Here is a 25,054-nt window from a genome sequence, read left to right on the forward strand (position 1 = left end):
ATCTACTTTTGTGGAGTAGAAGATTTAGTTTAGTGTGCTAGGATGGAGCTTACATAGTTTTCATTAGGAATATTTTTCCACCTTGAATGTTACTTATTAAATAGACTCATCTGTACTTTTGAGTAATATAAAATGTAAAATTTATTAAAAATATAATATAGACACCAAAATGAGAGTTGGGGACCTGAAATGTAATTTGTTATGTCTTGAAATGATTGTGAACATGAACAGTTTTATCTTTCAAAGACAAACTTTAACTCCTGGATCAAATGCAATAAGACGCATGAGAGAACTTTTTGGAAAATATGAGTATCATACATACAAGTGAATTTTTGCAATCATATGCTGACAGGCAGCCATGTTAATGTAACATGTTAAGAAATATTTTAATGTGTATTTTCTCAGTATTTTGGTCAGTGTTAAGAGGTCATTGTTAGACCCCATCTTGACAGTATCAGATCAATACCCAGAGTGATGACCACTCTTGTGACTTTAGTTAAAATTAGTGAGATACAAGTTGAAAACCCCTTAGGAATTGGACAAAGCTTTTAATAGTTTATTTCTATGTATCCAGTGTTTTTTCCTTAGCTAAGTATCAAAGTTAGTTTAGGTGATTTTCTTTTGCTAAGGGTTGGGTACTTGAGATTGGGTATTTGGCCTCAGGATGATGAAGCACATCAGAGGTAAGAAGTGAAACTGGTCAGGCAGCTGAAAAAATTATGCTTATAGGGTTTTGCAGTTTATAGATTTCTTTCACTTTTCATCCTCATAACAACCCTGAGAGGCAGTCAGGTTCTACCTGTTGTAAACATTTTATCAAATAGAAAACTGAGTCTCATAGAAAATAAGATAGCAGGTGATAGGGCCCAAGATTGTATAGCTATAGGATGGCAAATACAGATTTCCTGATCTTAGGTTTCTTGCAGGATATTTTGGCAAAACCATGAGTTGTGATGTTAGAGCAAGATTTGATTTGTAGTAAGACCACTTATTATTTGTGTATTATCTTAGGCAAGTTTCAAACCAACCTGATGTTATGTTAAATGGAAAGAATACCTGCTGCACTCAGTTGAACTGATGATTAAATAAAATAACATGAAAGTTTTAAGAGCATGCCTGCTATATAATGGTGATCAATAAATATTCCTGTTTTTTCTTTCCTAAAAAAAAAAAAAAAAAAAAAGATGTTCCTTTAAAAAAATTTGGTTTGGTTAAATGAACAACAACAGCAAAGAGATCTGGAAGTGTTCCAGAACTAGTTGGGTTATGTCTTAGGTATTCAGTTAAAAAAAAAATAAAAGATGTTTGGCTATGTAAAAAAAAAAAAAGAGAGAGAAGATGCAAATAAATAAAAACAGAAATGAGAGGGGAATCAATATCATGGATCCCGAAGAAATAAAAAAGATCATAAGAGTATACTATGAACAACTGTATATCAACACAATAGACAACTTAGATGGAATGGACAATTCCCTAGAAACACACAAACAACCTACACTGACTCAAGAAGAAATAGAAGACCTCAATACAAACTAATCATGAGTAAAGAGATTGAACCAGTCATCAAAACCTCCCTACAAAGAAAAGCCCAGGACCAGATGGCTTTAAGGGGAATTTTTTCAAGCATTCCAAGAAGAATTAACACCACTCCTGCCCAAACTTTTCCAAAAAACTGAAGAAAAGGGGGCACTACCCAATTCATTCTCTGAAACTAACGTCACTCTAATACCAAAACCTGATAAAGATACCACAAGAAAGGAAAACTACAGACCAATCTCCCTGATAAACATAGATGTAAAATTTCTCAACAAAATACTTGCAAATCAAGTCCAATGGCACAGTAAAAGAATTATATACCACGACCAAGGGGTTTTTATTCCAGGTATGCAAGGATGGTTCAACACAAGAAACTCAATTAATGTAATACAGCACATTAACAAATTAAAAGGGAAAAATCACATGATCATCTCAATCGACGCGGAAAAGGCATTTGACAAAATTCAGCATCCTTTCTTGATAAAAGCATTTCAAAAGGTAGAATCAAGGGAAACTTCCTCAATGTAATAAATGGCATATAGGAAAAACCCACAGCTGACATCATACATAATGGGGAGAAACTGAAAGCCTTCCCTCTAAGATCAGAATGAGAGAAGTATGCCTAGTCACCGCTATTATGCAACAATGTGCTAGAAGTTCTAACTAGAGCAGTTAGGCAAGAAAAAGAAATAAAAGGCATCCAGACTGGAAAGGAAGAAGTAAAACTCTCATTGTTTGCAAATGACATGATCCTATATTTGGAAAATCCTGAGAAAACTACCTCAAAATTACTTGAGCTAATTAATGAATTCAGCAAAGTAGAAGAAGACAAGATCAACACACAATATATACTAGTGTATAGTGTTTTTATACACTAGTAATGAGATATCTGAAAAGCTAATTAAGAAAAACATTCCATTCACAGTAGCAACTAAAAGAATCAAATGTCTGGGAATAAACCTAACCAAGGGTGTAAAGGACCTGCACACAGAAAACTACAAGACATTGCTAAAAGAAATCAAAGAAGGCCTAAATAGGTGGAAAGACATTCCGTATTCATGGATAGGAAGGCTAAATGTTGTTAAAATGTCAGTTCTACCCAAATTTATCTACAAACTCAACGCAATACCAACAACCTACTTTGTAGAGTTGGAAAAGTTATTTCTCAAATTTATCTGGTAGGGAAAGGGCCTCAAATAACCAAAAACATCCTGAAAAAGAAGAGAGAAATTGGAGGACTCGTGCTTCCTGATTTGAAAGTTTATTATAAAGTCAAGTGGTCAAAACAGCATGGTACTGGCATAAAGATAGACATATTGAACAATGGCATTGAATAGAGAGTTCAGAAACAGACCCTGGAACTTATGGCCCCCAAATCCACTGAGGTGGGACAGAATAGTCTTTACAGTAAATGGTGCTGAGAGAAGTGGATATCCACATCCAAGGAAATGAAAGAGGTCCCTTAACTCACACCCTACACAAAAATTAACTCAAAGAGGATCAAAGGTGTATATGTAAGAGCCAGTATCATAAAACCCCTAGAAGAAATAAAGGGAAATAGCTTCAAGGCCTACCCGATAGGAGGTAACTTCTTAGACCTTGCACCCAAAGCACAGGCAACAAAATAAAAAATAAATAAATAGGAACCCTTCAAGATTGAATATGTTTGTGCTTCAAAGGACTTTGTCAAAAGGATGAAAAGGCAGCCTACTCAATGGGAGAACATACTTGGTAGCCACATACCTAACAAGCATTTGATATCCAGTATATATAAAGAAATCCTACAACTCAAGAAGAAAAGGACAAAAAACCTAATTACAAAATAGGCAAAAGGCATGAGTAGACATTTCTCCAAAAAGGAAATAGAAATGGCTAAAAAGCACATGAAAAGATGTATTTCTTCATTAGCTCTTAGGGAAATGCAAATAAAAACTACAATGAGATATCTTTCACACCTGTAAGATTGACCACTATGAAATAAACAGGAAACTACAAATGTTCGAAAAGATGTGGAGAAATTGGATACTTATTTACTGCTGGTGGGGATATAAATGGTACAGCCACTGTGGAAGATAGTTTGGTGGTTCCTCTGAAAACTAAATATTAAGATGCTTTATGACCTGGCAATTCTGCTACTCCCTATATACCTAGAAGATTTGAGAGCAGGGACACAAATAGACATTTGCACACTGATGTTTATGGTAGCATTATTCACAATTGCCAAAAGATGGAAACAATCCAAGTGTCTATCAAATGATGAGTGGATAAACAAAATGTGGTGTATGTATATACAATTGAATACTATTCAGCAGTAAGAAGAAATGAAATCCTGACGCACACGACAACATGGATGAAACTTGAGGACATAATGCAGAGTGAAATAAGTCAGACACCAAAGGACAGATATATAATTTCACTAATATGAACTAATCAGAACACGTAAACTCATAGTCATAACGAGATACACTGAAGGGTGGTGCAAGGGTGGTTCAGTGGCAAAATTCTCGCCTGCCATACTGGAGACCCGGGTTCAATTCTCAGAGCCTGCCCATGCCAAAAAAAAAAAAAATAGAGAGAGAGAGAAAGAGATACACTGAAGCTAGAGAATTGGAAGTGGCCACCTATTATGTGCAGAATTTTTTTTTAATGTTTCCCAAGTGTGAGGGCCATAATCTTGATTTATTGACTTCAATAGCAATACAATGGATAGAAGAGTCCCATATTACAGGAAGAAAAAGATTGACTAAACAATTTATACAATAAGTGTTGAAGAAAACTACAACAGGGGAGAGATCAAGCAAACCATGCCATCAGTTGACAAATGCTGCCAAAGAGTCGATGTATATCGAGCATCATTTGTCACATAATGTCTTGGCTTTTTTGTTTGGAACATAAAGGCAGATTGACAATGTAAGCCCTATTGAGTATATCTACTAATTAATACTTCCTTCTGAAATTAAAAATTTGAATGGAACAGATATAAATAACTCATGCAACACTAGTTTTCTGTTAAAATTCAGGCAATCAGATTGGCACCAATTTAGGTAAGTGTTAGAAGTGATTGCAGGGGGCAATGTCTAATCAGTCATGATTGTAAGAAAAACTGGTTGGTTATTTCCAAGTACAAACTACAGTGTAATCCAAAGGCCACTTGTAGAAAGTTTCTAATTAAAAAAAACACACTCAAATTTTAGGAGACCCAATTTCAGTCCTGGATTTCCCACTGAAGAACCAAATCTTGTATAGGTCATTTTGTACAAAGACGATTTGAAAAATCTACAACAGTATCTTAGATCCCATTTAAGACTTTTGAGGATCATTTCCTACCAACTAAAAGGTGGGAGAAACACAATTTGAGATATAAAATGTTATGGCCCCTTGTGGGTATTAAGATTGAGCTCACCAGCAGTCAGCCAAGGCAATGCCTCCATCCATAATGACTTAAGTTAGAAATTTCCATCTGAAAGATTACCCTTTAAAAAACAAAAACCTTCTGGGCCGTGCTATGGTGGCTCGGTGGTGGCAGAATTCTTGATTCCTGGTGCCTGCCCATGCAAAAAAAAAAAAAAAAACAACTAAAACCTTCTTTTCTCTTATCCCAGGACACTCTACCTCAACATGCACAGCAGTGCTACAGGATAAAACACACACCTTGTCTTCTGTGTGGCATCGACTGGCTGACACATAGGTTTGCACAGAATTGACTTTAAAATTGATATGAAAGTACATCAATTCATGAAAGGAAATAAAGCTTAGAAATAACATGCTAAAAAAAAAGAAATAACATGCTTAGTTTACACAGGTTTAAACTTTAGTCAATTAATTAATTGGTTCCCATTTAATTAATTGGAACACTTGGTTCCCAAGTGGTAGATTAAATACTTTATGTGTAGTATTTTTAATGAGGTTGAACTTAAATGTTTGGAAATGGATAGTGGTGAGGGTACCTCATCATTGGCATTATAAATAATAGTGATGAATTATAGGTGAATTTGGTTGAAAGGGGTAGTTTAGAGTCATGTATGTCTCCAAAAGGAAAGCCAGAGGTTTAAATATGGGATTGTATAACACAGTGAACCTTGAGACAGACATTGTTTAGGATTACTATTACAAATATAATTAAGTTCTTTCGCGAATTAGCACAAATGTACAACACTTCTACAAAGAGTTTATAATAGATCAGTATATTGGGAAAAGTACCTGTTGCAAGCCACAGACTATGTTAACAGTAATATCTTAATATCCATTCATCAACAGTAACAAGTTTACCACACCAATACTAGGTAGGGGTCAGTAATGGGGGAGGGGTGGATAGGGGCATGAGGTATTTTAGATTTTCTTATTTTATGTCTACCTGTTATTTTTATTTTTGGAGCAAAGAAAATGATTTAAAATTGAATGTGATAATGATTGCACAACTAGGTGATGACACTGTGAGATATTGATTGTATTCTTGGAAAGGTTTAGATGGATGATTATATGGTATATGAATATATCTCAATAAATTTGCAGTTGAAAAAATTAGGAGAGATTGAGACATTCCCAGATAAACAAAAGCTGATGAACTTTGACACCGCTAGATGTTCCCTGCTAGCAATGCTGCAGGGAGTTCTTCAGAATGGACAGTGGATTGAAGTGGCATAAAGAAATAAAGACTGTCAGTTAAGAAAGCCATATAGGTAATTATAATGCCAATACTACTTGTTGTATTTTCCTTATGTAACTCCATTTTTTACTTTTACAAGTTCTAAAATGCAAATACATAAAAAGTAAAGATAAATCTAGGGTTTTGGACATACAATATAGAAAGATATAACTTGTACCAAGTACAAAAAACATTAAGGGATAAGGGTACAGGAGCAGTGATTGTTTATGCTATCTAAGTTATAGATTTAGGATGTTAAATTTAAGCTCCATACTAGCCACAAAGAAAATATAGGAAAAAATCTATACAGAAAGAAATGAGAAGGGATGCAGAATGGTACACAACAACAACAAAAAGTCACACAAATGTATATGAAAGTATTCATTAATAGAGAATTGAGGGACATTGTAGGTATAAGACTTACAGAAACCAAATAGCGAAGTGCATTAAAAAGCTCTGCCTTATCAGTAGTTACTGTAAATGTAAATGGATGAAATATTCTAATCAAAAGGCAGAGATTGGCAAAATGGATATAAAAGGATGACCCAACTATATGCTCTTTATAAGAGATTCACCTTATATTCAAAGACACAAGCAAATTGAATGTGAAAGGAAGGGAAAAAATATATACCATGAATACTGGAGATAAAAGAGAGTTGAGGTAGCTATACTAACAACAGATAATATAGATTATAAGTAACAAACTGTTACAAGGATCCACAAAGGTCATTATATACTGATAATGCGATCAATTTACCAAGACACAGCAATTATAATATACATGAACATAACAGCAGAGCCCCAAAATATGCAAAGCAAATGTTGAGAAATTTGGAGGGAGAAACCTACAGTTATACATTAATAGTGGGAGACTTCAAGACACCTCTTTCAATAATGGATAGAACATCTGGACAGAAGATCAATAAGGAAATACAGGACTTAAACGGTATTATAAAACAACTAGACAAAACCAATACATATAGAATATGATATCTAACAAAAAGAATACACATTCTTCTCAGGTGCACATGGATCATTCTTCAGGGTAGACCATAAGTTAAGTAAAAAAAAATCAATAAATGTAAAATATTGAAATCATGATGTATCTTTTCTGACAACAATAATATGAACCTAGAAATCAGTAGCAGAGGGAAAACTGCAGAGTTCACAAATACAGGAAATTTAACAATGTGGTCTTAAATAACCACTGGGTCAATGGAGAAATCACAAGAGAAATTAAGAAATATCTGGAGGCAAATGAAAACAAAAACAGAACAAACCAAAACAAAGAGGCTGCAACATGGAGGTTACAAGTGGAACAGATGAGCTGGTTTCCAGGGAGCTGGTGTCTGTGACACATGCTCTTTCTCTCCTAGCAGTCTTACAATGATCCTGATTTTGAAATAACCTGGGCTATGAGAGCAATGTAGCATGCTGAAGTCTACTACAAGCTGATTTCATGAGTTGACCCACAGTTTCTTAAACTCACCAAAGTGGATGACCAAATCTACTGAGTTCCAGGAAATTTTTGAGAATCTCAGGATAGAGGTTTTGAACCCAGACAAGTTCAAGTATGAATCTGCTTATGAGAAGTGGAGGGCATTCTGCTTGAAGTTTAATTGGATTGTAGAAGACTTTAACTATGGTACTTAGCTACGACTAGATTGCTGTCAAGGCTACACTGAAGAAAATCCCATCTTTGCCCCCAGAATGCAATTTTTTTTTGCCATTGACACTGCTTGAAACCGGGAAGGCTACAACAAAGCAGTTTAGACCAGTGTTCAGGGCAAAGAAGGAGAGAAAATAGCTGACAACCGAGGAAATAAAACAGCGGGCAGAAAAGGAGAAAATGAGAAAGCCAGCAAAGGAGGAGAAAAAGAGAAAGAAGCCAACAAAGAAACCAACAAAGATGGTGAAACCACTATATCAGGTGGACAGGGACCAGCACTCTAGAAGCTTTGACTCGTGAGCCTACCAGAACCACACTGCTACTTATACAGACCCCTTTGGGTAAATGTTTGTCTGTGCAATTGAAGAATGTGCAGAAATACATCTCTCTAGCCTAATAATTATGAGCTGTTCTGATCATTCCCTTATAGAACCGCTTAAAGACTATTAGTTGGGTCTCAGTTGATTGTTTCTTGCTTCTCACCACTGGGTAAGAAATTTCATAAATAATTTCTTTCAGCTCATATGATTATATCTGTTTCTTTTTTTCTTTTTTTCTTTTTTTTTGCATGGGCAGGCACCAGGAATTGGACCTGGGTCTGCAGCATGGCAGGCGAGAATTCTTCCACTGAGCATCCATCACACTGCCCTATATATGTTTTTTTATTATAAAAGATATTTAAAGTTACTTGATAGTTTTAGCCTTGTCTTTTAAATAACATGATTAATGCCTATTTCTTAATTCTTGCCATTCTTTCCTATAATAAAGTTCCCTCACACACTGTGTATTAGTCAGGTTCCTCCAGAGAAGAAGCACCAACAGGATATGCATGTATGTGTATTAATAAAGAGATTTTTTTTTTAAAAAAGAAGATATATCTCCAATTATAGGTATAACCTGAGCAAACTAAACCCAAAGGAAGCAGAAAGAAAGAAATAACGAAGATTAGAGCAGAGATAAATGAAATAGAAAATGAAAAAAATAGAATCCACAAAATAAAAAATCGGTTCTTTGAAAAGATCAATACAATTGAAAAACCTTTAGCTAGACTGACAAAGAAAAAGAAGGACACAAATAACTAAAATCAGAAATAAAGGAGGTGATATTACTACTGATCCCACAGAAACACAAAAATGATTATAAGAGGATTTTATGTACAACTGTACAACAATTAATTAGACAATATAGATGAAATGGACAAATTTCTAGAAACACACAAACTACCTATAGTGACTCAAAAAGAAATTGATCTCAACAGATAAATAACAAGTAAAGAGATTGAATCAATCATTAAAAAAACTCCCAATAAAGAAAAGTTCAGGACCAGATGGCTTCACTGGTGAATTTTACCAAACATTCCAAGAAGAATTAATATCAATACTGCTCAAACTCTTCCAAAAGTTGAAGGGGAGGGATCATTTCCTAACCCATTCTATGAGGGCAGCTTCATCCTAATACTAAAGCCAGATAAAGGTACCACAAGAAAAGAAAGTTAAGATCAAAATCTTTTTAAAATATAGATGCAAAAATCCTCAACTAACTACAAGCAAACTGAAACCAAACTCCTTAAAGTAATTATACACCACGATGAGTGGGATTTATTCCAGACATGCAAGGATGGTTCAACTCGAGAAAATCATTAACATAATAAACCACATTAACAGAATGAAGGGCAAACCACCACCACCACCCAAATAAAACACATGATCATCTCAATTGACAAAGAAATGGTATTTAACAAAATCCAGCATCTTTTTTTTGACAAAACACTTAGAAAACTGGAAATAGAAGAAAACTTCCTCAACATGATAAAGGGCAAATATTAAGAACACACAATTAACATCAACTCAATGGTCAAAGACTGAAAGCTTGCAGACTAAGGTCAAGAAAAAAACAAAGATGCCCACTGTCACCACAATTATTCAACATTGTAATGGAAGTTCTAGCCAGAGCAATTAGGCAATAAAAAGAAACAAAATACATCCAAATTGTAAAAGAAGAAGTAAAATTTTTCTTATTTGCAGACAACATGATTTTATTTATGGGAAATCCTGAAAAATCTACAACAAAGCTACTAGAGATAATACACCTATTCAGCGAAATGGCTGAATAGGTACAAAAAAAAAAATCAAGAGATAATTCCACTTACAATAGCAATTAAAAGAATTAAATATCATGGAATAAACTTAACAAAGTATATATGATTAAAGAAATCAAAGATGACAAAAAGAAATGGAAAGAATTGTTGTGTTCAGGAATTGGAAAACTAAATATCATTAAGATGTCAATTTTACCCAAAGGGATATACAGACTCAACACAATCCCAATCAATATTCCAAGAACCTTCTTTGCAGAAACAGAAAAGCCAATTATCAAATTTATATGGAAGGGTAGATTGTCCTCAATAGCCAAACCATCTTGAAAAAGAAAATGAAGTTGAAGAACTCAAACTTCCTGATTTTTAAATTTATTACCAAGCACAGTACTCAATACAGCATGGTACTTACACAAGAATGGACAAATAGACCAAATAGAATAGAATTGAGTATTGAGAAATAAACTCTAATATGTAAGGCCAGTGATTTTTGAACAAGAGTTCCAAGTCCACTTGGAAAGAATAGTCTTTTTAGCACATGCTGCTTTAGAAACTGGATATCTAAATGCAAAAGAATTAAAGTGAACCCCTACCTCACACCATATACAAAAGTTAACTCAAAATGGATCAAACACCTAAATATAAGATTCAAAACTATAAGACTCCTAGAAGAAAACATAGGGGAACATCTTAAGGATCTTACATTAGGCAATGGTTTCTTAGACTGTACATCAAAAGTACACAAACAACAAAGGAAAAAAATAGAGAAATAAGAGTTCATCAAAATTAATTTTTTTGTATTGAAGGGCTTTATCATTAAAGCAAAGAGAAAACCTACAGAATAGGAGAAAATATTTGAAAACTACATATTTGATAAGGGTTTAATATCCAAGATTTATGAAGAAATCCTACAACTCAATGACAAAGAGACAAACAACCCAATTAAACAGACAAAAGACTTATATAGACATTTCTCCATAAAAAATATACAAATTGCCAATAAGCACACAAAAAGATGCTCAACATCATTAGCCATTAGGAAAATGCATATCAAGACCACATATTTCACATTTATTACAATGGCTACTAATAAAAAAATTGAAACTAACAAGTGTTAGAGAGGATGTGGAGAAATGGGAACATTTGTTTATTGTTGGTAGGATTGTAAAATGGTACAGCTGCTGTGGAAAACAGTTTAGAAGTTCTTCAGATAGTTACGTATAGAATTACAGAACCTGGCAATCCCACTTCTAGGTATATACCCAAAATAATTGAAAGCAGGACTCAAAAAGATATTTGCACACTGATGTTCCTAGTGGCATTATTCACAATTGCCCAAAGCAGGGAGCAACTCTAGTGTCCATCAACAGGTGAATGGATAAACAAATTGTGGTATATACATATAATGGAATATTATTTGACTACAAAAAGGAATGAAATTCTGATACATGCAACAATATGGATGAACCTTGAAGACTATATGTGGAGTAGACTATGCCAGACCAAAAAAGGACAAATCTTGTATGCTTTCACTAATGTGAAATAATTTGAATAAACGAATCCATAGAATTAGGAACTAGAATACAGGTTATCAGGGCCTGGGGTGGGGGTAGGGAATGGGGAGTTAATGCTTAATTGGTACAGAGTTTCTGTTGGTGTGATGGAAAAGTTTTGTTAATGGCTGGTGGTGATGGTAGCACAGCATTGTGAATATAATTCACAACACTGAACTATATTTGAATGTGGTTAAAAGGGAAAATTTTACATTGTATGTATGATACTAGATGTTCTAGTTTGCTAGCTGCTGGAATGCAATATATCAGAAACACATGGCTTTTAAAAAGGGGAATTTAATAAGTTGGTAGTTTACAGTTCTAAGGCTGAGAAAATGTCCCAATTAAAGCAAGTCTATAGAAATGTCTAATCTAAGGCATCCAGGGAAAGATACCTTCATTCAAGAAGGCCAATGAAGTTCAGGGTTTCTTTCTCAAGTGAAAAGGCATGTGGCGAACAGAGAGTTTCTCTCTCATCTGGAAAGGTATATGGTGAACACAGTCAGGGTTCCTCTCTGGAAGGGCACATGGCAAGCATAGTGCCATCTGCTAGCTTCTTCTCTTGGCTTCCTGTTTCATGAAGCTCCCCCAGAGGCGTTTTCCTTCTTCATCATCAAAGGTCACTGGCTGTGTACTCTCTGCTTTGTGGTGCTGCAGCATTCTCTGCTCTCTCCTAACCTCCTTCATTCTCCAAAATGTTTCCTTTTTTATAGGACTCCAGAAACTTATCAAGACCCACCCAAATGGGTGGAGACATGTTATCACCTAATCCAGTTTAACAATTACTCTTGATTAAATCACATCTCCAGGGAGATGATCTAATCACAGGTTCAAGCATACAGTATTAAATGAGGACTATTCTGCCTTTACAAGATGGGATTTAGATTAAAACATGGCTTTTCAAGGGGACATACATCCTTTCAAACCAGCACACTGGAATAAAACTTAAAAATTATAGAACTGTACAACACAGTGAATCCAAATGTATACTATAGATTATTTTAATCCTATAGTTATAATAATGTCTCATCAACTGTAACAAAACTACCACAGTAATGCAAGTGCTAATGATAGGGAAAATGGTATGTGTGTTTGTGTGTGGTGGGGGGCAGTTATGGGATCTCTGTATTTTCTGCATGATTTTTCTGTAAACCTACAAATTCTCTAATAAAATTCATATAAAAGAATAAGAAAATAAAGAATATCACTTAAAATAAAAAGAAAAAAGAATAAACTTATAACCCAAATTGTCCTATATGCATTAGAGAAACTAAATTTTTAGTTAAGAACCTTCCAAAAAAGAAAACTCCAGGCCCATATAATTTCTCTAGTGAATACTATATAACATTTAAAGAAGAAATACCACCAATTCTATACAACTTCTTCTAGAAAATAGAAGAGGAGTAAACATTTCTCAACTACTTATGAGGCCAGTCTTACCCTGATACCAAAACCAGGCATAGAAAGTACAAGGAAAGAAAACTACAGACCAATATTCCTCAACAGAATATTAGCACATTGAATACAGCATTATGTAACAGTAATGATATACCACTCATCAGGTGATGGACATCTGAGCTGTTTTCACTTTTTGGCTATTATGGAGAATGCCGCTAGCAACACCTGGCTCACTTTTACATACCCTCGTCGTTTAAGATGGATGGTGTGGATTGGCTCACTTGCTAGGCATTCACATTACAGTAGCCAATACTTTACTCCTCTTGTTCCGGCTTATTTATTAATAGTGCCTCCTTCCACTATTAAGTTTATTATTTTGGATAATAAATTATGTGGTCCAAGCTACTGAAAAAAAGAATAAAAAACATATATGAAACATGTATATGGCTGTTTGAACATTTTAAAATAAAATCAATATAATCCACCACATTGACATACCAAGGACAAAGAACATTATCATAGCAATTGATGCAGAAAATGCATTTAACAAATTTCAACATCCATTCATGCTAAAAACTCTCAGCAAAATATAATTGAAGGGTACTTCCTTACTCTAATAAAGGGTATCTACAAAAAACCTACGTCTGCCATCATACCTAATGGTAAAGAAATGGATGCTTTCCCTTGATATTGGGAAAAAGGCAAGAATGTCCACTCCCATGATTCCTTTTCAACACCGTAGTGAAAGTCTACAGAAAGCAAGGGGAAAAAAAGGCATACGGATTGAAATGAAGAAATAAAAGAAACTGGAGTACTCAATAGTTAAGATGTCCATTCTCCCCAAACTAGAGTTTCCAGATTTAGAAGGAAAAAATACAGGTTGTCAAGGTAAAATGCATGTCTAAAATATTGCATAAGATATAATTATACTAAAAATTATTCATTGTTTATATGAAATTTAAATCTAACTTGGCCTCCTGTATATTACAGGAATATAATACTCTACAGGGCCTAAACTTATTTTATAGAATTAATGCAATAGCAATCAAATCTCATCAGGATTGTTTTTGTGGATATAGACAAGCTGATTTTAAAACATATATGGAAAGGCAGAGGACAAATAATTTTAAAAAGAGAGAGAAAGGACTCATGATTCCCAGTTCTGAAACTTAATTTAAAATTAAGTAATCAAGAAAGTGTGGTATTATCAAAGTCTAAACACATAGATAAACACAGAAATCTGACCAATTGATTTTTATTTATTTATTTATTTACTCATTTATTTTGCATGGGCAGGCACCAGGAATAGAACCCGGGTCTCCAGCATGGCGGGCGAGAACGCTGCCTGCTGAGCCACCGTAGCCTGTCCCCAGTTGATTTTTTAGATAGATTTTTTTAACATTGAAATACAATTCACCATTTTAACCATCTTAAAGTGTACAATTTATGATCAATTGATTTTTGACACAGGTGAAGGCAATTCAATGGATAAAAGATAGCCTGTTCAAAATATCATGTTGAACAATGAAACATTGTTCATTTGAACATATGAAAAAAAAATGAACCTCAACCTATACCTCATACCTTAAACTAAAACTGACCTCAAATGTATTATAAATCTACACTAAAACCTTTACAAGAAAAAACAGGCAGCCCATTTCACGGCTCAGAGAAACTGCAGCCAGAGAACAGAAGTAATAGGGCAGGAAGAAGCCTGCAACAATCAAAGCTGGGGATTTTTCTTCTTGGGAAATATCTTGAGGCTTGCCCCCCCACTCCAGACCCATCCATGTATGTTTATTTTTTTATTTTTTTAAGGAGTTCCTAATTCAGAGTTTTCTGTGAAAAATGGACTAGAATCATGGTTACATGCGAAATTAAAATCAATATAAATGAGGAAAAATATACATCCTGCTTTACAGAGTATGCATTCAGTGTGGGGCAGGCGCCTTACAGTGAGACCTATGACTAACTATGAGGGGAGATGTTTGCACGAGTCCCACAATTGCAGAACAAAATCAGTCATATAAGCAAATAGGCAGGTTCTGCAGCCAGACTGTTTGTCTCTGCCTCCAGGCCCTGGTGTCTTCTAGCTCTGGACAAATTACTTAGTCTTGCTCCACTTCAGTTGCTGCATCTGTAAAATGCCCTGTCTTAACTTCCCAGCTGCTGTGACAAATATCACACAAAGGGTTGGCTTAAAGAGTGGGAATCTATGAGCTCATGATTTCAGAGGTGACAAGGCTGGTTTCCTCCCCAGGTCAGTAGCTTGTGGAAGGCCAGCAATCCTTGGGGTTCCTTGGCCTTCCTGCTTTGTGGTGATGTCCTCTCCTTTCTCTTGCAGATCCCAGCTGACTTCCTGCTTTCCTTTGCGGCCTTTTCTCTATAAGGCCTCCTTAGCTGCCGTCACTACCATTATTAGCACTACTGCTTCAAGTAAGAAATACACAGTGGGACTTGCACAGTAATAAATTGTTAAATGCCTCTTCTACCCCATGCTGCTTTCTGCATGCCTGACCCACTTTGCTGTTGAATTTTCAAGCTCTAGCACATGCAAGCAAAGAGTGAGAGGAGGCCACCAGCGGAAAACCACAAGGACATGCTAAATGTTACGGTAGCAAGGTTGGTTCTTGCATTGGCACGTGAACTGATTCCCATGAAAACAGAGGGAGTCAGGCTGGGAATTTCAGCGAGCTGAGCAGGGTGCACGCCAGTCCTGCACTGAAGAGCAGGAGACAAGAGGCTTTTGCCATGCAAAAGCATGGGCTTGGGCTGCAGTTCTGGGCCAGGTGTGGGACTGCAGGACCGCCGCTCAGCTTCCTTTCGGTCTCAGGGTCTTCTCTGTGACGGAGAGATAGCAATCTCTGCTTTACAGCCCTAAGAAGGGTACAGACAAGGTAGGGTTCCAGTTGGGTGAAGCAGCTGGGAAGGGGGTTAGCTTCCTTACACGTTTTGTTACGTTTTTAACCTAGGTTCTTGATTTTTCCGTGAGGTCCTATATCTTAGTATAGGAAGGTAGCAGTGTCTAGGGACCTGGGACCTGAGCTGGCCTCAGGGCCACTTAGTGAACTGCTGAGCCCAAGGACACCACTTTGTGTGCCTCCACTCTCTCCTCCAAAACACCACCTGGTGAAAAGGCTACAGGGTGGGTAGCCTTGGCAGAACAGAGTGAGCTGTCGGTGCTAGAAATAAAAAGAATTACAAGAGAAATATTCCTTAGAGGGTAGGTATATAAAAGAAAGGAAACTAGCATTTCCTCAGGACTACTCTGAGCCACTACTTTCATACCCATAATTCAAGGCACATTATTATTCTAGAAAAGGGCTGTCACTATCCTCTTGATACATTTGAATAAACTGAGGCCCAGGGAGAGGCAGGTAATTTGCGTTTGACTGAAGCCTCAGTCCCAAGCTTCCAAGCTGCTTCCTCACTACATGCTATATGCGTGCTGAAGTGACAGGCAGCTCCCTGGCCCGCCCAGCTGACAGTGCTGGGGTTCTTAAGGAGAACCACTGGTCTGCTAATGTGGTTTTCTTCTTTTTCATTCTTTCTTCTATTTAACAAGCATTTACTGAGAGCCTCGCCCTTGTCCGGCACTGCTCTAGACACAAGCAATATTCCCCAATTCTGGGAGTTTACAGGTAGTGGCATAATGCACCTTTGAACCTAATTTTCATGAGGCCTGAAGCTTAAACAATTTGAGGGACCTTCTTTAGGAAAAAGCATACAAAATTAGGAATACAGAATTAGGAACAGAGCTGTGGAGGGGCCCAATCAGGTGAGGGTTCCTAAAACTTAAGTCTTAATGCTTTCGTTGTAATTCTGACTTTTGGGGAAACAAGCAAGTAGGCCAGTGATAGCAATAAAATGTCTTCAGGGCTGATGGGGAATCAGGGGAGCCTTTCAGAAGAAATGCTGTCTAAGCTAAACCCACAGGACAGGGCAGGGGGTCCTGGCAGAGGGAATCGGCTGTGCAGGGCCCCAGTAAGGGAAAGGAGTGGCACAGCTGTCAGGGAGTGAGCAGGAAAGCAGCTTTTTCTTCTTCTTTCACTAAACTCAAACTAGAAGGGGAGTCCAAGAAACGCTCCCCAAGGTCAGGGTCTGAGAAGCACCAGAGATGAGAGCAATTTGGCGTTTTAGTAGGTAGTGTGCTGGTTTAAAAGGATGTATGTCCCCTAGAAAAGCCATGTTTTAATCAAAATCCCATTTTGTAAAAGCAGAATAATCTGTCTTCAATACTGTATGTTTGAATCTGTAATTAGATCATCTCCCTGCAGTCATAACCCAATCAGGAGTGGTTGCTAAGCTGGATTAGGTGACGACATGTCTCCACCCATTTGGGCGGATCATAAAAGAGGAAACATTTTGAAGGATGAGAGATTCAGAGAGCTGAGAATGCTGCAGCACCACGAAGCAGAGCGTCCATCAGCCAGCACTTTGGAGATGAAGAAGGAAAATGCCTCTGGGGGAGCTTCATGAAACAGGAAGCCAGGAGAGAAAGCTAGCAGATGACGCCGTGTTCACCGTGTGCCCTTCCAGATGAGAGAGGAACCCTGACTATGTTCACCATGTGCCTTTCCACTTGAGAGAGAAACCCTGAACTTCACTGACCTTCTTGAACCAAGGTATCTTTCCCTGGATGCTTTTGATTGGACATTTTTATAGACTTGTTTTAATTGGGACATTTTCTTGGCCTTAGAACTGTAAACTAGCAACTTATTAAATTCCCCTTTTTAAAAGCCATTCTGTTTCTGGTATATTGCATTCTGGCAGCTAGCAAACTAGAACAGGTAGCAAAGGAGAGGAACTGGAAGAGACTGTCCTTTCTAAACACCCGTAGCCCATCAAACTGCTGTCCTCTTTATCTTGCTTGATCATCCTCATCTTGGCTTGCACCCATGTCTTTTTTCATAACCACAAGCCCTTGTAATCCTCTTTTTTTTTTTTTTCACACATAAGCTGGTGAATGAGAAAGAGGAAAGTAGAGGGTTCAAATTTTCACTGAGGGTTATCCAATCAGCTCGTCCAGTCTCTAGCAAAGGGGAAAAGGACCAACTGGGAGACACTCCTCTTGCTCATCGAAGGCCAAGTTCTCGTCTTCCTTCTGGGCACATGACTAGACTACATTTCCCAGCCCCCTTTGCAGCTGGGACTGCAGGTGATGAAGACCTAGCCAAAGTGATGCGAGTGGCCTGGCCCATAAAACCCTCCCAGCCTTGCTCCTCTGTGATCTTTTCTCTTTCTGGATGGCTCTACTGGGGACAATCCCCAGGGAAACTGTGGAAGCCTGGGAGGGGGAGGACCACTCTTCTCACCTGTTCAGCCAGCCAGTACTATTGGGGGAACAAGAAATAAACTTCTGTTGTGTTTGAACCCTCATACATTTGTGGGTCTATTAGTTAGTGTACTAATTCATGCAGACCACTATATCGCAACGGTCCTATCACTTCCAGAAAGCCGAGGCAGATCTCTCTGTTCTTTCTACCATCTTCACCTCTACCAAACACTACCTTATGTTGCTATTTAATCATTTCATAGGAATGTTAACAAAAATTCAAACTATAGGCTCTTATGTTACTTTTCTATTTTATGCAATTTCTAGCATATCCTGGGCCTAAAGTGATGCTTAATAGTCATGGGATTAAATCTTATTTTATTTCCTCTGTGCATGTGGTGCAGCTCCTCCACCAGGAATGTCCTTTCTGATTTTCTCTACCTCTAAACCTCTACCCCCACAGCCATGCCCACTCTCTATATCTCTTCTTCCATGAAGCCTTACCTAACCTCTCTAGGCTACAGTGATCTTTCTCACCTTCAAAGTCACAGCACTAATGGTCACTCATCTGACAACTCATGATTGCAGTATTTTTTTTTTAGCACTCTGCAGTATAACTATAAAACAATGATGCACTCACTTAGGAGACAGGCAGGGGAAGAGGAAGACAAAAGAGACTGAAGGGAGAAGCCAGGGAGGTAGGAAGAAAGCTTGGGGAGCTCAGGTGTGGCAGAAACCAAGGGAAGGGAGCATTTCAAGGAGGGGACACAGTATCGTGTGCCACAGTGAGAGTGGGCCAGTAAGGTAGACACTAAAAACCTGGGTTTAGGAGGGTGAAAACTGGTCGGTGACCTTGATGAAATATGTTTGGTTGGAGTGGTGAGAGCCACATAAAGAGAGGGCTGAAGATGGAATAGGTAGGAATGGGGAGAGTAAGAATATATAATCTTAAGAAGTTCAGGGCAGGCTAGAAGAGGGTTGAGTGGTAGCAGGAAAGAAATGTGAGGTAAGGGAGGGCAAAAAGCATTTTCTAAGATGGGTGAGACTTGATGATGGAAAAAAACGAGGAAAGTGGAAAAGAGAAGAGAGGGTGGGATCAACAGAGCTGAGTCCCTGAAGAGTAGGGGTGGGGAATGGGGTGGAGCCAAAATGCAGGTGGAGGCCGAGCTGGAGGGACCCTCTTCCATAATAACCAGTGGGATAGAGGAATGGCATGCATCCTTTCTTCCTTCCCAAGTGGTTGTTGGGTTTGGTGGCAAAAGTTGACTGAATCGCCAGCTGATGGCTTCTGTGATTTTCAGAAAACGAAGCAAGCTATCTGCTAGAATGAGAAAAACAATTTCTTAACAGGACCCAATCCTCTCCCTCTCCTGATACTCCCCATCCTGGGATTAACTTCTCCAGTAGGACTCCTTGGCCACTTCTCAGGTTTGCGTACTTCAGCTTGGGAGCTGAGCTGCAGTCTCGAACTGAGGAAAATTCAGGGCCCGTCTCCATGGCCCATTTGGAAGACTTTAGAATTCCTCTCCTCCCTAGGGGTCTGGCTTCGTGAAACCGAGACCACATCTCCATCTCTATTTCTCCTGAGTCCAGCATGGATTTAACTGTCAAATAGGTGGCCTGATGCTCTAACGTAGTGACAAGAAAATAACTTTTCCATTTGGGGAGCCTAATTGTTTTTTTTATTTTTTTTTAATTTTTTTAATTTAAAAAATTTTTTTTATTAACGGAAAGAAAAAAAAAGAAATTAATACAACATTTAGAAATCATACCGTTCTACATATGCACTCAGTAATTCTTAACATCATCACATAGATGCATGATCATTGTTTCTTAGTACATTTGCATCGGTTTAGAGGAACTAGCAACACAACAGAAAAAGATATAAAATGTTAATATAAAGAAAAGAAATAAAAGTAGTAATAATAATAAAAAAAAACAACAACAAACAAACAAGCAAACAAAAACAAAAAAAACCCCTATAGCTCAGATACAGCTTCATTCAGTGTTTTAACATGATTACTTTACAATAGGTATTATTGTGCTGTCCATTTTTGAGTTTTTGTATCTAGTCCTGTTGCACAGTCTGTATCCCTTCAGCTCCAATTACCCATTGTCTTACCCTGTTTCTAACTCCTGCTGAACTCTGTTACCAATGACATATTTCAAGTTTATTCCCGAATGTCCGTTCACATCAGTGGGACCATACAGTATTTGTCCTTTAGTTTTTGGCTGGATTCACTCAGCATAATATTCTCTAGGTCCATCCATGTTATTACATGGTTCATAAGTTTATCCTGTCTTAAAGCTGCATAATAGGAGCCTAATTGTTTTTAAAAATAAAAAATGTCAGCACAGTTTTTGTACACAGCAGATGCTCACTGGCCGCATTTGCGCTCCTGCTTATGATGGGCAAGTGGGTAAAGCCAAGGGTCTCTGCCACGTGATCTGCCCCTTAGCTTGGCAAGTAATAGCAGTGACCATATACTATGTGCAAGACAAAAATACTTTACATGTAGTAGTCCATTTAATCCTTGGAACAGTCCTATAGGATGCAATTATGTTTACTTAAGAAGAAATGAACCTTCAAGAGCACAAGTAACCTAGGTCAACACAGCTAGAATTAGACTGCTCGAATAAGTCCTTGCTCCACCACACTACAATTCTGACGGCCTCATGACCCATCCCTCGTGTCCATTCCTCCCCCCCTCCCCTTGTCTGCTGTAGTTTTCTACTCCCGGGGCCTTCACAATTCTCCTGGGACTGTCGCCTCGTCCGACTCCCTAGCTGCATTCTCCCCTCCCGGCTCTGCGCTGCGCGGCCTCCCAGGGCTGCCGGGGCCCCCGCCGCGCACTCCCCGCGATCCCTCCCGGGATGACCAACTCGCCGGGCCCGTCTTTAGACCCGAGACTCTCTCTTTTCCTCTTTGCCCCGCGCCAGGCCAGGGCAGGGCCGACGTGGGGACCGACGGAATCGACGAAGGAGAAACAAGCTGGGGCAAGGCGCGGCGGGGTCGTTTCCCAGGGAAGCTTGAGCCCGGGTGCGCGGAGGAGAACAAGCCCGGGCGGCCGTGGGAGTCCGAGGCCCTGGCTTGGCGCGCTCACGTCCGCCAGAGGGCGCCATCGGCTCGCGGAGCCGGGCGCGGGCAGCCGGGGGCAGCCGGGCGAGGTGAGGCCGGGCGCTTAGGCCGCCCTGGGACTTCACCTCTGCAGGCTGGGGTTGCGCTGGAATGGAGGGCCCGTCCCAAAGGCACTCATTTGGGCAAGCAGGGAGAAACTGAGAAGAGAATCATTTGTGATGCTGTCCTTAATTCCAACAGCCGTCGATATTGCAAAAATGTAGACAGCGCAAGCTTGCACCTACTCAGTGTAAGACAGCGAAGGGTACGAGAGGAGTCTCCATCTCTAAGGCCGTTTCAGGGGAAGTGGCAGAATGAGGACAGGTACCAAGTCATAGATTATAATGCAGGGAGAGGCCCTGGCTAGGAGAAGTGAGGATGAAGTTGGGCAAGAATTCAGGGGAAGGGGGCCTGTAGCTTCACCCGGCGGGCCTGGTTCGTGGGGGACTGGGGACCTCAAGAGAGGGAAGGCCTTGCCCGCACCCCCTGCATTCCTGGGCGCACATTTGTTGCAGCAGAACCTGTGAACGTAACCAATCCTAGCTCTAAGTTCCCTTATAACTATGTGAGTGTGATTGATGACAGAAGAAAATATGCCCTGACTTTGCCTCCCAGATCCTGGATCCTGGAAGGTAAATTAGAATTTGGAACAGATTAACCAGACATCCAGAGTGTGTTATAGATATATAACCCAGTCCGAACAGTCAGATCAGTCAGTTCTGCTAATTGATAAAATATCCACAGGGGAGTGGGTGGCAACAGCTGTTATACTTGGTACAGGCACGAGAGGACCACATGCTGAAAATGCATCTATTGGTGTTAGCAGAGAAGAGAAAAAAGCTACAAAAGTTGAGGCCCGTTAAAATCCTTTTGCTTTAAATATGCTTATCACCAAAACAATTTAAGGAAGAACTCTATTAATACCAGAGTCCTCAGAGAATTTCTGTGTCTATAATACTGTAACGTGCTAAGGCCAGTGTAATTTGGAAACAATAAATTAAAACAAATTTGGACATAGGATTTACAAAAATTGTATTTCCAAGGAATTAAAATGCAGTTGAGGTTATTATCATTATATTGATTTCAGCATGACAATGTTGGAAAAGCAGTAAATTGGAAGGTAAAGCACCTCATTTTAGACTTATTTCATGTTCTTTTTATTTTTTTCCTTTTGGGGGGCTTTGTTTTTATTTTTTTGGCAAGTCAGTTAACTTCTCCTGTTCTCAGTGTCCTCAATTAATAATAATACAGAATATTGACTAGGGGATCTCTCAAATCCTGAAGAGCATAGCAAGTCTTCTCACTTCTGCTGAGTCTAAATACCACTGTGGTTCTGAGTAGCGTGAAGGAATGGCAGGTCCGTGAGAGGCTGGCAGAAGGCGGAAACGAGGTTGCTGCTAGTTCTGGAATTAGACCGGAGTCTCCACTGCATCTGGTCTTCTCTATGCAGTGGCCCAGGGCCATTGGGGGTCAAAGCGTCCCACTCTGCTGTGCTCACTGCCATCTCTAAGTTTCTACAGTGCTCTCTGGCTGGGTTAGGAATCTGCCATTTATTTGATCCTGTCTCAAATTACCTTTCTGCATGAGTTATTTGAGGATAGGGTTTAGAAGAATCTTTGGAGTTATTCCCCAAATTTTCTCGGCTTGGCCATCCTGCAGATGGTAGCACTCCCCCAGCTCCCTTGTGGTTGGGTTCTAGCTACTGAGGAGTGAGCAGAAGTGAGACATTTAGCTCTTTTAGACAGACTATTTAACTGCTTGTGCAAGACTTGCCTGAGATTCTTTCATCCTCTGCCTCTGCCCAGCAATGTTCCAGATCGTGTATTTCTGTGAACCTGGGTCCAGGAGTGAGAAGGATGCTATGAGGAGTGGAGCCTCCAGCCAACCATCCTGGACTTCTAGCATGCATGAGAAGAAACTCCTGCTATTTTAAGATCTTGAAATTTGAGGATTGTGTATTATAGCAGCAGCATTCAGTCCACCTCAACTACTAGAGGGTCATTGTGCATTGGTCATCTTTGTTTCCCCAGGGCTCCAGATGTCATCTGACATCAGTCACTCCAAATGACTACCAAATAAATAACTGGCTGAATCGATATACCTATCACTCCAACTGGAGTCAGAATTATAAGCACACATATTTGGCATCCCTAGTACACCTGCCACCACGTGCTGTACACAGCAGGTACTCAGTAAAGATCCATGGGTTGACATGTACTTAGAAGTCCAAACACCCAGCCCAATACCTGAGCAAAAGAAGATGACGTATGTGATGGTATTTTTCATATGGTACCCTAGGGAGGGAGGGCTCAGGGTCAAGGGGACTGAGGAAGGAGAGCACAATGGGCCATCTTCGAGCTTCATGGGGTTTCCTCTGATCCCTCTACCTCCCTGCAGATATAACTGAAGCTTGGCCTTCTGAGTCAGTGCAGCAGAGTTAGAGCAGAGACTGAGCCCATATGAGAAGAGACGGCAGGCCAGACAGGAGCCAGCAACAGGGTGGAGTTAGGAGTGGGGCTGGGAGTCACATAGGGGCTAAACTGGGGTGGGCCTAGCGAGCTCTGGAAGGCTTTTTGTCAGTGTGCTGCCGCACATTCCATTCCATGGCCCAGGTGGTTGCCTTGTTCCAGGGAGCATGCGTGGAATGCATGACAGCCCCACCAGGCGGACCTTTGCAGAAGCCCATTAACATTCTATAAATGGCAACGAGAAGCACAGTCACAAGGACATGAATATTAACAGGAGAGCTCAAGGTTCTGGCTCCTCCCGGCCCCCTTCCCTTAGCAGACTCAGAGGATAGCCACCCACTGTTTCATTTTTGATCAGAATGTAAATCATCTTCAAACTTAGATCTTCTATTTCTCTACCACCCTGCTTTGGGGGTGAGTCTGCTGGGGAAAAATTACAGAAGAGAAAAAATATCCATTTCCCAGAGTTATGTTTTTGAAGCATGAACTCCAACTCTATGGCTTCTCCATTTTAGAATGTTCAGTGCCTTTCCTGGGAAAAGTCCAAACCCATTTGCAGGCTCTGAACAGCCTTAACGCTCTGGTTTTAACCAACCTGGTCTCCTGTTACCACCTGCAACATACCACTCACATCTGGCAGGTCGCTGGTCCCAAGGAGCCACAGTCTTTCCCACCTGTGGCCCCCCCACCCCCACCTTTGCCTCCAATCCCTCCCCTCTACCCTGTGCTGCCGGAGCAACTCCTTTTGGAGAGTCCATACTCTGCTCAGATGTCATCCCTCTCGGGTGATACCTTCCCGGGTTCAACCAAAGGGGTGAGCCTTCTGTTCCGTTCGGACTTTTCCTCCAAGCCCTTATTTGGAAAGGAAAGGGGCTCCACTGGATCATCTTTGCTCAATTCCTGTATTATTTTTCTTCCTTTCCTCTGTCCTCTCTGAGAGGAATCCCCCCAGGCATTTTGCTGTCCTGCCCTTGAGGACTGGATACAGTGTCAGGAGTAGGAGAAAGCAGGCAGGACCAAGTGCCGGGAATTTTACATTCTGAGCCCCCCTCCAAGAACTTGTTTTTGTTTGCACCTCAAATCTGGAACAGAGGGTTATTTTAGACCCCTCCTCCTCCAGGAAAATTTAAGTTTTTTTTTTCCCTAAACATGATTACATCTGGCATCTCCACAGTGTTTCCCTGGACAATATATTTTTTCATTCTGCCAAGTTTGAGAATAGGCAGGTGAGAGATTTGTTTAGAAATAATGATGTAATAAGGGCAGAAAAATAGCAACGTTTGCATGCAAAGACCAG

General features: G+C 39.4%; 1 long non-coding RNA gene and 1 pseudogene across 1 annotated transcript in view; both read left to right on the top strand.

Moving 5' to 3' along the window:
* LOC143660775 (uncharacterized) overlaps positions 1 to 15,645 on the top strand; it is a 46,216-nt gene extending 30,571 nt beyond the window's left edge. Inside the window, exons 2-3 of the long non-coding RNA XR_013164246.1 lie at positions 5,139 to 5,224; positions 15,241 to 15,645. This is a non-coding gene — a long non-coding RNA (uncharacterized LOC143660775). The remainder of the gene's footprint in view (positions 1 to 5,138; positions 5,225 to 15,240) is intronic.
* On the top strand, positions 7,118 to 8,391 carry LOC143661511 (uncharacterized; annotated as a pseudogene).
* Positions 15,646 to 25,054: the final 9,409 nt, after the last annotated feature.

Source organism: Tamandua tetradactyla, chromosome 17 (genome assembly GCF_023851605.1).
Source record: "Tamandua tetradactyla isolate mTamTet1 chromosome 17, mTamTet1.pri, whole genome shotgun sequence".
NCBI lineage: Eukaryota > Metazoa > Chordata > Mammalia > Pilosa > Myrmecophagidae > Tamandua > Tamandua tetradactyla.